At 40.3% G+C, this 9939-nt stretch overlaps 1 pseudogene; it reads left to right on the top strand.

The window, feature by feature from the left end:
- The first annotated feature begins 3497 nt into the window (after positions 1 to 3497).
- Positions 3498 to 4311, top strand: LOC133066815 (palmitoyl-protein thioesterase 1-like; annotated as a pseudogene).
- The last annotated feature ends 5628 nt before the right edge of the window (positions 4312 to 9939 follow it).

Raw genomic sequence — 9939 nt, 5'->3', positions numbered from 1 at the left:
ACTCAAGTATTGTAGACAGTCGCCTGGGGAGAAGCAGGGAGAAAAAACTGGCAGAGTATCTGTCAGTGTTGCTAATGAACTCTAAAAAGAAATTTGAGACCATCTGGGGAAAAGTCAATGCAGAATGGGTTGGATATTAAGTAATCACTGTAGATTTTTGTTGGGTGTAACAATGTATGTGGGTTAAGTCCTTCCTTACCCTTTATGTATTAGTGTTACATACTAAATACATACAGATAATGTCTGGGTAGATTTGCTTAAATCCAGAAGTGCCCATATATTACTCGCACAATTTAAAAACTAAGTAAAATAAAGCAAATGTTCCCAGTAGTTATCTCTGGGCTATGTAATTATGGGTACCTCTTTTTCTTTATGCTTCACTATATTTTCTATGTTTTGTATGATGAATAACTATAAAAATCAGAGGGGGAAAAGTAGGGTGTATTTAAAAAAATCAGGCCAGAGAACTAAGTGATTTATACAGAGGTAATTGCAGCACTGATTTTATTAATCTGGAGACAGTCCCTTTTAAGGGACAATTTACCTTTAGACTTATCAGCTGAGTGGTTGCAGATGCCCATAACCCTGGGTGGTGGAACCGATTGCTCACAGAGTGACCCGCACGGCTGTTTTCCTGCCCAAGTCGCCTGGGCAAGGGCCCAGTAGCTTCCTGGTGGGTTCCACAGGTCTGAATGATTGTATCTCAGGCTGGTGGTTCATATCCAGGGAAGCCCACCAGAATAACCAAGGGCAATTTTTAAAAATAACAGTTACAAATAGTGAATAAGGCCTCCAGGGTGCAGGCACATGGATTATCTAAAAGTTGCCCATGTAAAAAAAAAAATAAAAATAAAAGTTGCCCATGTAATTTTGATGAACACATATGGTCAAGCATCTTTGATTTAAATAAGCAGACAGATATGTAATATATATAATATAGAAATAATTTTGTATGTGTATGACTTTGCTTACATAAGCCTTAAATATTTTTGGAAGCAAATGTAAGAAGGTGATACAAAAACAATGATTTTGGGAGTTTCTAGTGGTGGCTGGGAAGAGAGAGAAACTTTTCAATGTATATCCTTTTGTGCATTTCACATTTTATGTGAATGTATTGGCTATTCAAAAAAAATAGGCCAAAAAGTGAAAGAAAACCAAATTTTAAATGAACCTCTGCTTTAGACACTCAGTTCGCCAGAATCACTTTTCTTTTGCTAAAATGGTCAAAGTTCTGTAAAATGGTCGCATTTGAAGGGGAGAAGTTTTCACTAAACAATTCTTTGAGAAAGCACCCAACATTGACTTTTAAAAAGCACTAGAAATTTATCATCATAATGGATCTTACATTCTAATAGTTACAGAAACCACTTACCATTTTTGAACCATGTAGTCTACCATCGGAAAGAACATACAGTCAGACTGGCTGGAGAAGGAAAGGGTTCTCATCACTGTGCAGTAATAATAAAGCATTTCATAAAATATCTGTGGTGACAGCAGTTACCTGGCTCACTCAAGGGTGAAGGTGGCAGTACGCTTTTCCTTAATATTTTTTTCTGCCATTTGAATTTTGTGCTAAGTACAACATATTACCAGTTTAAAATATATATGCAGTGTTTTTTTTTCATTTATTTTTATTAGTTGGAGGCTAATTACTTCACAACATTTCAGTGGGTTTTGTCATACATTGACATGAATCAGCCATGGAGTTACATGTATTCCCCATCCCAATCCCCCCTCCCACCTCCCTCTCCACCCGATTCCTCTGGGTCTTCCCAGTGCACCAGGCCCGAGCACTTGTCTCATGCATCCCACCTGGGCTGGTGATCTGTTTCACTATAGATAATATACATGCTGTTCTCTCGAAACATCCCATCCTCGCCTTCTACCACAGAGTCCAAAAGTCTGTTCTGTACATCTGTGTCTCTTTTTCTGTTTTGCATATAGGGTTATCATTACAATCTTTCTAAATTCCATATATATGTGTTAGTATGCTGTAATGTTATCTTTCTGGCTTACTTCACTCTGTATAATGGGCTCCAGTTTCATCCATCTCATTAGAACTGATTCAAATGAATTCTTTTTAACGGCTGAGTAATATTCCATGGTGTATATGTACCATAGCTTCCTTATCCATTCGTCTGCTGATGGGCATCTAGGTTGCTTCCATGTCCTGGCTATTATAAACAGTGCTGTGATGAACATTGGGGTACCCATGTCTCTTTCAGATCTGGTTTCCTCAGTGTGTATGCCCAGGAATGGGATTGCTGGGTCATATGGCAGTTCTATTTCCAGTTTTTTAAGAAATCTCCACACTGTTCTCCATAGTGGCTGTACTAGTTTGCATTCCCATCAACAGTGTAAGAGGGTTCCCTTTTCTCCACACCCTCTCCAGCATTTATTGCTTGTAGACTTTTGGATAGCAGCCATCCTGACTGGCGTGTAATGGTACCTCATTGTGGTTTTGATTTGCATTTCTCTAACAGTGAGTGATGTTGAGCATCTTTTCATGTGTTTGTTAGCCATCTGTATGTCTTCTTTGGAGAAATGTCTGTTTAGTTCTTTGGCCCATTTTTTGATTGGGTCATTTATTTTTCTGGAATTGAGCTGCAGGAGTTGCTTGTATATTTTTGAGATTAATCCTTTTTCTGTTGCTTCCTTTGCTATTATTTTCTCCCAATCTGAGGGCTGTCTTTTCACCTTACTTATAGTTTCCTTTGTTGTGCAAAAGTTTTTAAGTTTCATTAGGTCCCATTTGCTTATTTTTGCTTTTATTTCCAATATTCTGGGAGGTGGGTCATAGAGGATCCTTACATGCAGTATTTTTAAAGTATGAGCATTTAGGACTGTGTGATCAGCTAGAACTACAGATAGCTGATTCACCTCCCTCCCCGCCCATTTTAAAGTTACTCCCAGCAGCACTTTTGAGTTCAAAGGGCAAAGTCGATTGAGGACACCTTCAAAAATCTGATTCTACATATCGAGGTTGACACATTCTGTGGGTGGGAAATTCTGTTTTAGCAAATACTGCACAATAATTAAATGTGACTGGGCCTGATCATAAAATCTAAAATTAAAAAAAAAATCTGATTCCAATTCAAAAGAGTGGGCGCTCAGAGTTACAGAGGTCAACAGGAAAAGACTGTTCATTTACAACGGTAAGCTAGAGGTGATCTCACGGTTTAGGACCATTGGTTAACAAGATGATCGACAGATGGAGAGCCAAGACAGGAACCTCCTCTCTTTAACCCAGTGGCCAGAAGGCAGGTCATTTAATTCTCCCTAAGCCCCAACTTGCTCACTGATAAAATGAAATAAATGTTCTTAACAAAGCTGTTGAGAGTGCGGTCATGTGATTGAGTCAAGATGGTGGCTCTCGGCTCTCGTTTTCCTTCCGGGGTCCTGCACACCCCTAGTGCTAGGGCATTGTGACCCATTGGTGCCACTGCCACCGATGGGTCTAAAGTGGTAAGTGGCTTCTGTAACTATCAGAATGTAAGATGCATCATGATCATTATTTCTGGCATGGGATGGGAGACAGCTGTTGTAATCCCTTAAGCATGGGTGATATTTTAAAAAATGGTTGAGGAGAAAATACCTGAAATTTATATCTTATCTTTAGGGATTGGAAAGACGCTGACAGAGGATGTGGTGAACAGCTTCTTTTTGAATCTCAGCTCCCAAGTAACAACAATTCGCCAGATTCTTGCTAAAGATCCTAGGTTTCAGCAAGGCTACAATGCTATGGGATTCTCCCAGGGAGGCCAATTTCTACGGGCAGTGGCTCAGAGATGTCCATCACCTCCCATGAGCAATCTCATCTCAGTTGGGGGACAACATCAAGGTGTTTTTAGACTTCCTCTGTGCCCAGGAGAGAGCTCTCACATCTATGACTTGATAGAAAAACACTGGATGTTGGGCTTACAGACAAAGCTATGCAAGCACGCCTGGTGCAAGCAGAATACTGGCACAACCCCATAAAGGAGGACATCTACCACAACCACAGCATCTTCTGGGCAGATATTAATGAGAGACGTGTCAATGAGTCCTACAAGAGAAACCTCATGGCCCTGAAGAAGTTTGGGATGGTGAAATTCCTCAATGATTCCACTGTGGACCCCATGGATTCTGAGCAGTTTGGATTTAACAGAAGTGGCCATTCCCTCACAGTAGAGCACCCTATACACAGAGGACTGCCTGGGGCTAAAGGCAATGGAAGATACAGGACAACTGGTATACCTGGCTCTAAAAGGAGACCATCCCCAACTGTCTGAAGAATGGTTTTATGCCCACATCATACCCTTCCTTGAGTGAAACCCTCATAGACTGCACCAGAGTTCAGGGAACCCCTCACACTTCCAAACCAGTGTCCTCCATGCCCAAGCCTGAGCTCAGATCCAGCTAGCAATTAATCTCCTCTCTAGTCACCATCTAACATGCCTGTCTGGAATGATCCAAGATACGAATCTTAATCCTTTGTCTCATCCTATCAACATATGGTTTGTTGAAATCTGGAAGATTTCTCTTCCATTCTCAAAAAAAGCTAAAATACAGGAAATGTAAATTATCAGTTCTCAGGGTTTGGGGTTTTCACCTTGATTTTAACATTCTCTTTTACAGTGTTTGTGGGTTGGCCAAAAATTTCCTTCAGTTTATAAGTAAAAATAAAAGACACATTTTTCATTTTCACTAAGAACTTTATTGAACAACATACTCACAATTTTATTCTACTACCTTCTGCCATTTTTCAAGCAACTTCATAATTCCATCTTCCCAAAACTTTTTATATTTTTGAGCAAAGAACAGTTTCTGGTGTTTTTTACAGTCCTCTAGGGAATTGGAATATTTTTCCACTAACAGAACTTTGTAAAGACTGAAATAAATGGAAATCTGAAGGTGCAATGTCTGGCAAACAGGCAGATGAATCAGAACTTCCCAGCCCAGTTGTAACTAAGCATGGTCATCAAAGAAACATGCAATCTTGCACTTCTCTGACAAAAGGTTATGCATTTTCTGTTTACTAATTCCAGATGCTTTTTGTCAAGTGCTGCCTTCAGTTGGTCTAGTTTGGAGCAGTACTTGCTGGAATTTATCATTTGGTTTTCCAGAAGGAGCTTATAATAGAGGACTCCCAATTCCACCATATACACATCACGTAGACCTGCCTTTGGTGTGGTGGTTCATTTCAATTGCCCCATGATCTCTTCCATTCCATATTATTGTACAGTATCCACTTTTCATCACCCATTACAATATGTTTTAAAAGTGAAGTGTTTTCTTTACGTTTAAATGGAGAATCACGTGTGGAAGTATGGTCAAGAAGGTCCCACCCCGCTCCTGCTTAACTTACATGGAACCCAAACATCAAAGTGATTAACATAATCAAGCTGATGCAAATGATTTTCAATGCTTGATTTGGATATTTTGAATTTGTCGGCTATCTCCCACGTTATAATGTTGATTTTTCTCAATTAATGTCTCAATTTGATCGCTATCAACTTCAACTGGTCTACCTAGCCATGGAGCATCATCCAGTGGGAAATCTCCAGGAGAAAGCTTCAGAAGCTTCACAAACCACTTTTGACACTTTCGACCAGTCACAGCCCCTTTTGCATACACTGCCCAAATCTTTTTTTGTGTGTTTCAGTAGTGTTTTTACCTTTCTTGAAATAATAAAGCATAATATGCCAAAAATGTTGCTTTTTTCTTCTATCTTCAAAATTTAAATGGCTACACAAAAATTCAGCAATTTTTGTTTTTTTTTAAATGCACACTGATATGACAGCTGTCACAATACAATCTAAAAGAATTGTTTCAAATGAAGTTAAAGACAATTAAGTGTTACTAGTACCAGTCAATCCTAAAGGAAATCAGTCATGAATATTCATTGGAAGGACTGATGCTGAAGCTGAAACTCCAATACTTTGGCCACTGATGTGAAGAACTGATTCATTGGAAAAGACCCTGATGCTGGGAGGGATTGAAGGCGGGAGGAGAAGGGGACAACAGAGGATGAGATGGCTGGATGGCATCACCGACTTGATGGACGAGTTTGAGTAAGCTCCGGGAGTTGGTGATGGACAGGGAAGCCTGGAGTACGGCAGTCCATGGGGTCACAAAGAGTCAGACACGACTGAGCAACTGAACTGAGTGCCAGCTTACAGGAAACACTGAACAAACTTTTTGCCCAAACCAACAGTTAAAGGTTCACGAGAATTCATTGTTGACCTATTGATATTTTAAGTACACGAGATATTTTTAATGTTCTAATTACCTTCTAAATATTCAATTTATATGGAAATTCTGCTAAAATGATCAAGCATTGACATAAGGCACCCTCAGCCCTCTGTTTGGAGGTGATTTTGACAACTGTTTAGCAAGAAAAAGTCAGATAAGATTTTGGATGAGAACTTCAAGCTCACATGCTTCTTGCTCACAGATGAGTCAGCTTTCGGAAGGACCTAGAAATGAGAAGTTTTGCCCTGAGATTAGATGTGCTTAAAGTTATTTTCCAAATGACCGCTGTGAAATAATTACAGGGTCCCTGGTTGTTTTAAACTGATTTTTACTTACTAGCATTTCTGTTTCTCGTTTAGTTTACCCTTAGATTTTACAAGTAGCATTGCCCTACAAAAAGAAAAAGTACCATAACGAAATATACCAGTCAAGATCAAATATGACTTTAAAGATGAGTGTCATCACACGGGTGACATGAGAAACCTCCAAGAAGACAAGTGTCTTTGTCTATTCATTTGGCACATTTTCAAATATGAGACGATCCAGGGAAAAAGAGGAGAAGCTCATTCTAAAACCAGGAGAAAATTAACAAAACCTAAGTATGACAGCCTCAGAGGAAGTTTTGGTACACATCCTGGCATTTCATCACAGCTCTCCCTCAACACAGCCTTCTCAGCACTGATCAACGGCCAAACCACAGCTCTCTGGGCAGCATGGTCAGTTCCCAAAGTTCAAGGATTTCTCAAAAGGTCAGAGTTGTGGACACATTGCTCAAACCAAACAAGAGAATGTGAAATAAGAGGAAAAGCGGATGGACGCATTAGGGCCTTGCATTGCATGTGCCCAGGAGTCATCCCAACAGGATTTGTAAGCAAGTCATAATTACACCATTATGGAGAGCATTAAAAGAAGCTGCTTAAACTTAAGACTGGGTGTGTCACTCACTTCCCTCCAGTCAGCCAGAGCCTGGTATTCACGCTCAGAGGGCCATGGAAATGTAAGTAAGTAATTGAAGTCAGGCACACAAACACTCCAATTAGCCCATCTAAAACCTTGGAATTCCCCAGGATCAGGCCAGCAAAGTGATGTCCAGACTTGTGGGATTCACCATTTCCAGTCCTACAATAACATTTCCTCCTTAACTCAAATCTTGAAAGCCAAGGAAACCACCATGATGACGCCAAGGAAGTCATGTGGTAGATGTTTTAAAACTGAAGCCTGTCCACAAAGGACAGAGCCTCCCCAAAAAGGAGGAGTGAATTCTGTTCCATACCTGGGAGGATGACTCTGAGCTACAAAACAAGGAGCACTGTGTCCCAGGTGAAGGCTGAGCAGGACCAAACTGGGGGGGGCGGGGGGGGGGGGGGCGGGCTGCCTCAGGAGTAGGAGTACAAGGTCACGGAGGAGTGCTGCAGAAGAAAATAACCCTTCTCTTACCCTCAGCTGAAGTTTCCCTCGGTTGGACAGCCAACCAACCTGGACATTCCAGTATTTAACATTTCTTGGGGGTAAACATAGGGCTTCTAAAGAGCAAATGACCATATAAATGGTAAAAGAGAATATGGAAGAAAGGGAACAAGAGTGAATCTACAGCTTTAAAAAGGCTGTCAAAACACATCAACCAAAAAAACAATCTAAAGAGGAAATAAAGAAAATAATTCCATTACCAAGAATAAAATCTTGGAACATGAATGATTTTTAGGGCAGTGAAACTACTCTGTATGATACTATAATGGTGACTACATATTATTACACATTTGTCTAAACCCATAGAAAGTACGACACCAACAGTGAAACCTAATGTAAACGATGGACTTTGAGAGTCTATGATGTATTGGTGTAGGTTCATCAGTTGTAACAAATGTACCACTGTGGCAGGGGATGTTGATAAGGGGAAGTTGCGCATGAGTAGGGCAGAAGGTATATGGGAGTGTGATTGCTGGATTACATGGTAACCCTATTTTTAGTTTTTTGAGGAACTTCCATATTGTCCTCCATAGTGGCTGCACCAATTTACATTCCCACCAACAATGTACAAGGGTTCCTTTTTCTCCACACATCTCTAGCATTTATTACTTGTAGACTTTTTGATGATGGCCATTCTGATTGGTGTTAGGTGATACAGTATTGTGGTTTTGATCTGCATTTTTCTAATACCTAGCAATATTGAGCATTTTTTCATATCCCTGTTGGTCAACTGTATGTCTTTTGGAAAAATGTCTGTTCAGGTCTTCTGCCTATTTTTTGCTCGGGTTTTTTTTTTTTTTCCATATATATATATTGAGCTGTATTTGGTGCTTGGATATTTTGGAAATTAATCCATTTTCAGTCACATGGTTTGCAAATATTTTCTCTCATTCCATAGGTTGTCTTTTCATGTTGTTTATGGCTTCCTTTGCTGTGTAAAAGCTTTTTAGTTTAATTACATCCCATTTGTTCATTTATACTTTTATTTCTATTATTCTAGAAGGTAGATCCAAAAAAATATTGCTGCAATTTGTGTCAGAAAGTATTCTGCCTCTGATTCCCTCAAGGAGTTTTACAATATCTGGTCTCTAGTCCAATTTGAGTTTATTTTTGTATATGGTGTTAGAGAATGGTTTAATTTTATTCTTTTATTTATAGCTGTTCAATTTTCCCAGCACCACTTACTGAAGACACTGTCTTCTCTGCTGTATATTGTTGCCTTCTTTGTCATACATTGGCCCTAAGTGCAAGGGTTTATTTCTTGGCTCTATTTTGTTTCACTGATCTGTTTCGGCTTTTGTCCAGTACTGTACTGTTTTGATTTCTGTAGCTTTGTAGTATAGTCCAGAGTCAGAGGGCATAATTTCTCCAGTGCTGTTCTTCAACCAATTCAATCTTTAGTGAAAAAAACTCAGAAGCAGCAACTTGGGCTTAACAGGCAGCTCATTGTTTTATTAACACCTATGAGTTGTGGTTTTCAGGAATGTTTCAGGAATTCCCTAGTGGTCCAGTGAATAGGACTCTGCACTTTCACTGCCAAGGGTGTGGTTTGGATCCATGGTAGGTAGACTAAGGTCCCACAAGCTGTGTGGCACGGCCAAAAAAAACCATGAATGTTTTGTGCTTTCCTAGCTTAGGTGATCAGATTCACTATCTATAGGCTATCAGATCCTTCAAGGAGAAGCAGGCCCCTACAGTGGCCCCAGCACCTGGACAGGCTGACAATCAGTGAGGGCTGGGGCCTCTGCCTAGTTGGAGTGGGGAATGGGAAGACTGCCCAAGAGATGGATTGATGAGGCCACCAGGCATGGACAGAAAAGAGGCAGCAACTTTCCCTCCTACTTGGAAGTTTCCAGGCAGGCTCTTCCCTATGAAAGAGACAGAAACTCTCCTACTCCCTGAACTGCCCAGTTCCCTGCCCCAGCCAGCTCTTCCCTCCTCAGCTGCTCCCACACAGAAAGCAGTGCCAGTTCTCAGGAGCTGCAGTTACCCAAAGTTAGGCTTAGAACAGGGACATGAGGGTCATTCAGATTCCTTACTCTTACCCTAGATCTCCCCTTCCCATTACTGCAGGAGGGTGAGGAAAGTAATATTCAAAGAGAGACAGAGAGCTGGGGGTAAATTTATGTTCTAGGATTTATAGTCTAATAGTTTGGTGGCTGAGAGAAGCCAGTATGAAGGGTATCTTTGCTAAAACAGAATGCAATAAAAATAATTAAGTGGTTCAAAAAGAAACTA

Source organism: Dama dama, chromosome 12 (assembly GCF_033118175.1).
Source record: "Dama dama isolate Ldn47 chromosome 12, ASM3311817v1, whole genome shotgun sequence".
NCBI lineage: Eukaryota > Metazoa > Chordata > Mammalia > Artiodactyla > Cervidae > Dama > Dama dama.
Note: the sequence above shows the minus strand (reverse complement) of the source record. Positions and strands in the feature narration are given on the sequence as shown.